Below are 6000 nucleotides of genomic sequence, written 5' to 3' on the forward strand. Positions count from 1 at the left end.
TCACTTCCCGGACTCTGCCGAAAAGAGACCATCACGGCTACACACGCGGTTGATGCATTTTAATTAAGGTCAACTTCAGGTTTTCTACAACCGGACATTAACAAATTCCCATCTGCCCATAACCGCGGGCACGGCTTTTGAAAGTTCAAATCCCTGCAGGGGTGTCCCAACTTAGCCCATGACAAGCTCTCATGGTCAACGAAGGAATAGACCTCCTCCCGAGACATTCCGATCAGACTCGGTATCCCGGTTCTTCAAGACACTTCCACAAGTTAAAACAAATTCAGCAACACCGCCGGAATGTGCCGACAAATCCCGATAGGAGCTGCACATATCTCGTTCTTAGGGCACACTCAGATGAGACATCCTACGAGTAAAACCAACCCTCAAGTTGCCCCGAGGTGGCCCCGCAGTCTGCTCGGTCGGACCAACACTCAGAGGAGCACTGGCCCAGGGGGGTTAGAATAAAGATGACCCTTGAGTCTGCAGAACCCAAGGGAAGGTGATAGGTTGTTAGTGCAAATGGTAAAACCAAGGTTGGGCATTGCTGGAGGGGTTTTATTCAAGGCGAACTGTCAAGGGGTTCCCATTATAGCCCAACCACGTAAGGAACGCAAAATCCGGGAACATAACACCGATATGACGGAAACTAGGGCGGCAAGAGTGGAACAAAACACCAAGCATAAGGCCGAGCCTTCCACCCTTTACCAAGTATATAGATGCATTAATTAAATAAGAGATATTGTGATATCCCAACAAGTAACATGTTCCAACAAGGAACAACATCTCCATGTTCCAACAAGGAACAAACTTCAATCTTCACCTGCAACTAAGAACGCTATAAGAGGGGCTGAGCGAAGCGGAAACATAACCAATCAACGGTTTGCTAGGACAAGGTGGGTTAGAGGCTTGGTTCAACAGTATATGAGGCATGATAAGCAAGTGGTAGGTATCGCAGCATAGGCATAGCAAAAGAGCGAGCAACTAGCAAGCAAAGATAGAAGTGATTTCGAGGGTATGATCATCTTGCCTGAGATCCCGCAAGGAAGAAGAAGAGTCCATGAAGAAGACAAACGGACGTAGTCGAACGAATCCTCACAAACACAACGTTATCGGAACCAACCCGAAGAAGAAACACCGGAAAGAAGCAAACAACATAGTAAACAACCACCACATAAGCATGACACGATGCACAACCAGTATGATGCATGTCCGGTTTAAAGAAGCATGGCATGGCAAAGTGCACAAACAATCCTACAAATTAAGTGGAGCTCAATATGCAACGAGTTGCATATTGATGGAACACCACATCAATTATTTAGTTCTCTCCCGGTTAGGTACTCAACAATATTAAATGTTGTTAAACATGGCAAGAGGTGAAGTATAACAAAACCACACCATCTAAACAATTTAAATGGGGCCGGATATAACAAATAACGAATCCGGTAAATCCCCATATGCCTTAGTAATTTATTGCAACAACCATTTAAACATTTTAATTGTTGTTATCATGATGCGGATGACATGAACAAGTTTATGCAATTTTTATTAAAAGTTGACAAGATAATTATGAAGCATTTGTCACCGTGGTGGAAAGGAAAGGGGTGCAACAGCAACGGTAACGAAAACGGTGCCACGGCAACGTTCCGGTTCTGGTAACTTGATTGAGATACCGATGCAAAGGAGAAGTGTGCGGATGCATGCAAAAGATGGTGGGGCGCTCCCGGATTCCGGGTGTCCCACGAGTTGGCGACAAGGAAATGAGTGACAAAGGACAAGGTGCAGACACGAGCATCTCAAACATCGCAAGCATCCATTCACGGACGTCGTCTCGAGGTTATACCTTCGAAGCGTGCAAGCGGGACAGTTCAAGTTCGTAGCGGAAGTAGGCGTTCTCGCGACGGTAGAGGAAGTAGTGGTACACGTATCAGAGAAGGACTTGACGCATTCGATGTTTCCGAGGGGACGGTAGGGGAACTTGGCGTTAGTGCTACACGGGTCTTCGGTGACGGTCGATGTACATGGCAAATGTAGAGGTACTATGCTTCGGTCGTCGTGGTACTTGGCGATAGTAGTGGTACAAGGGTTGTAGCCGGCCTTGGCGGTTCATCATGTAGTCGTAAACGTTCGTAGATGTTCATGTCGTCGTAGCCGTTCGGATCTTGGAGCGATGGTAGTTGTTCACTTGACGGTCTTGAAGGATTTGAAGGGGTACTTGGCGGTCTATCGTGGTACTTGGCGTTGTTCCTTGTTCAGTGGTCATTGGACTTGGCATCAAAAGCAACGACAATTGGAGGTGCATGATGATAGCGGTGCGTCGTGGTCCGACACGAGTGCAGGAGGCCGGGGCGGATGACGCAGATGGGCCTCGGTGGGGAGGTCCATGGCAGAGGCAAGCGCTGGTGGTGGATCGACCCTCTGCCTGCTTGAAGCAGGAACACGGCGGCACAGCAGTAGCTAGCGAGGCGTGAGGGAGGTCTAGCGTGGCGCCGGAGACGGGGAACGGGTGCAGGAAGATGGACCCGGCCAGTCTTGAAGGAGATCGAGGCACAGGAGGCAGCTCGAAGCAAAGGAGGCGGCATCCGGCGACCCACGGCCCTGGCGGCTCGATGTAGGTGCGCGGGGGCGCTCGAGGTAGGGCCAGAACCTGCGGGGCTTGGCGCGGTTGGAGGACAGGACCGCGGGGCGGACGAAGGCGAGCGCCGGCGTCAACTGGTGCTCCGGGAAGGTCGAGGAGGCAGGGGCGCGGCGTGCAGCAAGGATGCAACGGCGCGGCGCTGGAGCATGGCAAAGTAGCACGGCAGTGGCGAGCTCGGGGCAAGGGCAGCGCCATAGGAGGGGTTCGAGGGAGTTCGAGGAGAGGAACGAGGGAAGTGGGGGCGGCCCTGGGGATCGAGAGGGAGATGGGGATCGGGATGCGGGCATCGGGCGCGTGCATCCTCTCCTGGCGGCGCGAGGTTAGCGAGAGGAGGGAGAGATGGGAGATGGGGATCGGGCTACGGTACTAGGGTTAGAGCGGGACTGGGAAGCAGGCCGTCCTGGACTGAGGCCCAAGTGGCCAGCTCGGCTACTCTCTCTCTCTCTCCCCCCCACTCCTTTGATTTTTTTTAAACAGAGAACTAAAAGAAAGGAAAAAGGACAGAGGAGAAGGTGGAAGAAGAATTTGGACAAGCGGTAAATTTTCTTGGACTCACAACAATATTTTTGGTCCGAGAAAATAAGAAATGGCAAGATCGAATGATAAGAATTCAAACTCATTTGAATTTAATTCAAATGGGTTTGAACTAGAACGAGGTTTTAGGAGTGCCCAAAAATGTTGAGATTTTTGGTAAAGCTCCGGAAAGTGAAGAAAGAATTTAGGGCAAAGTTTGGAGACCAAACTTGAAGCAGAAAAGACACGGAATTATTTTGCAAGTGTGTTTATGGGCGAATCCAAATTATTGGAATATTTAATATAGCTCTCTAAATATCGAGAGAATATGTTGTAAAGAGAATCACCATGTGAATTCCCTCAGTTTAAATGGATCAAAGATCCATGCCATTTATTTAGTTGAGATGCAAAAAGACTTATGACATGATGACATGATGCAATGCACATGATGCAACGAACCAAAACGAAACACCCGACAACACCCGGAAACATGGAAGGCATCTGAAGCTCCGGTCTTGGGGCGTTAGAAATCAAAAGCAATAATGTCCCAATAGCTTTTGAGAAAGGTTTCATTGAAACCATATGGCCCCGGTGATTTGTCTGCAGGCATGTTTTGACACCGACATTGGTGCTTTCATTGAGAGTTCCTCTGTGTCGTCGCCATCAGGAAGGATGCCTCGCCCCGTCTTTAAAGATGGCACCGTCGCTAAGGGAGCTTTGGCTGTCGGCCAAACCCTCCGGCTAGGTGGTTTTCTTATGACCGCCTGTTCGGCTTCTGCGCCGACGATGACCTCTCGAGCCATCGAAAAGAATCTTCATGTCAGCTCGGAACTCGCCGAGCAGTTGGATCCAATGGAGCTCTCCTCCATAAACGAGTTCTTGGATTGCATCGCCGCCCTGGGAGTCGCTATGGATTACGACCAGATTGGGCCTAAACCCGATCTGAGAGAGATTAACTCTCCCCAAGTCACCCATCACGTTGCCATGGTAGAGGGACAGTGCGACGACCCTTCATCTATCTTAAGGACTAGCTACGTCCGGATTCCCGATCCCTCCAAGCCGGATACCTGCGGAGGGGAGGATATCACTCAAGACCTGAACTTAGAGTCAGGCGACGGACTGGATTCATTGGACAACATCCAGGAATCTAAATTTTCGAGTTCGGAAATTCCTCGGCCTCTGAGCCTCAGATGGGGTGAGGCTTCGGATTTAATTCCACCCACCCACCCGAACATTGGCAATCTATCCCAAATTAGGCAAGAGCCCGAAGAAACAGTACATCATTACTGGGCCAGATTCCTCCTGGTTATGAACAGGATAAAGGACTGCCGCGAGGAAGACGCAATCTCAATCTTTTGTAATAATTACACGGACAAGGGAATCCTCAACGCCATAAGTCGCCGTGACATTGCACGTGTCGCTGACTTGGCGTCCATCGTACGAAAGTACTATGCGATGGAAAGCGCCAGGAAAACCGAAATAAAATTTTGGGACGATCCGGCCCTGAATAGAAACCCAGTCCGAAGTAAACGGGTGCATCATCGCCAGACACCCGGGCCAAACACCAAAAAGCAAAAACCCTCTGCAAGGCATGGAACCGTATTGGAAGGATGGCTTAATGGACCCTGTAAAATTCACAGTACAGAGGGCGCCACACCAACTCACAGCCTTAGAGCATGTTGGATACTCCGGCAGGTGGCCAAAATTGGCGAAAATCTCCTAATTCCGGAGGCCACAAAAAGCCACCCCAGATATACCAATACGGTATTAACAGTCTTCGAGACTTTCGCATCAAATAATATGTGAAAAAGGACACTCCGCAGCCTTGCCGAAGTCTACCAAGTAGCAACAATAAACCCATGGAGTGACACGGTTATTACCTTTAACGCAAGTGATGAACCTAAATTCCGAACAGCCCGAGCACCAGCCGCATTGGTCCTCAGTCCAATAGTGGACGGCTTTCGTCTTACCAAGGTACTCATAGACGGCGGAAGCGGATTGAACCTTATTTATGAGGAAACCCTTCAAAAAAATGGAAATAGACTGGAACCGCATTGAGCAAAGCAGCACAACCTTTAGAGGAATAATCCCCAGTCGGGAAGCGCACTGTATAGGAAAAATCACACTAGATGTGGTGTTCGGCACGCTGGATAATTACAGGTCCGAAGAGGTCACGTTCCATGTGGCTCCGTTCAGCAGCGGTTATCACGCTCTGCTAGGGCGGGAAGCGTTTACAATCTTCCAAGCAATACCCCATTACGGGTACATGAAGCTCAAGATGCCCGGGCCCAACGGGATCATCACTCTCGCTAGTGATCCGGACATAGCACCCCGCTCCGAAAACAAGACAGCAGCACTGGCCCTCGAGGCACTATTCGAAGCCCTAGCGGCTGAGGAACTGACTGCGCTGCGCTCTACGGTGAATAGGGACGATGTGGTACTCGACAAAAGATCCAAGTCCACATCCTTTAAACCGGCGGACGAAATAGTCAAATTCCAAGTCGATCCAACGGACCCCAATAAAACAGCTTCCATCGGGGCACAGTTAGACCCTGATGTAGACGCCGCACTGCGAAAGTTCCTATGAGAGAACTGGGACATTTTCGCCTGGCACCCTTCAGACATGCCAGGAATCCCATGCAGGCTGGCCGAGCATAGCTTAAATATCCAAACAGGATTCAAACCTGTCAAACAGGCTCTTCGGCGTTTTTCCGAACCTAAGAGACATGCCATGGGAGAGGAGCTAGCAAAGCTATTGGAGGCCGGATTCATCAGAGATATAAAACATCCGGACTGGCTAGCAAACCTGGTGATGGTACCAAAGAAGGACAAATCCTGGCGCCTGTGCG

The sequence above is a fragment of the Triticum urartu genome, chromosome 6A (assembly GCF_056163025.1).
Source record: "Triticum urartu cultivar PI428250 chromosome 6A, HENAU_Tu73, whole genome shotgun sequence".
In the NCBI taxonomy this organism is placed as follows: domain Eukaryota; kingdom Viridiplantae; phylum Streptophyta; class Magnoliopsida; order Poales; family Poaceae; genus Triticum; species Triticum urartu.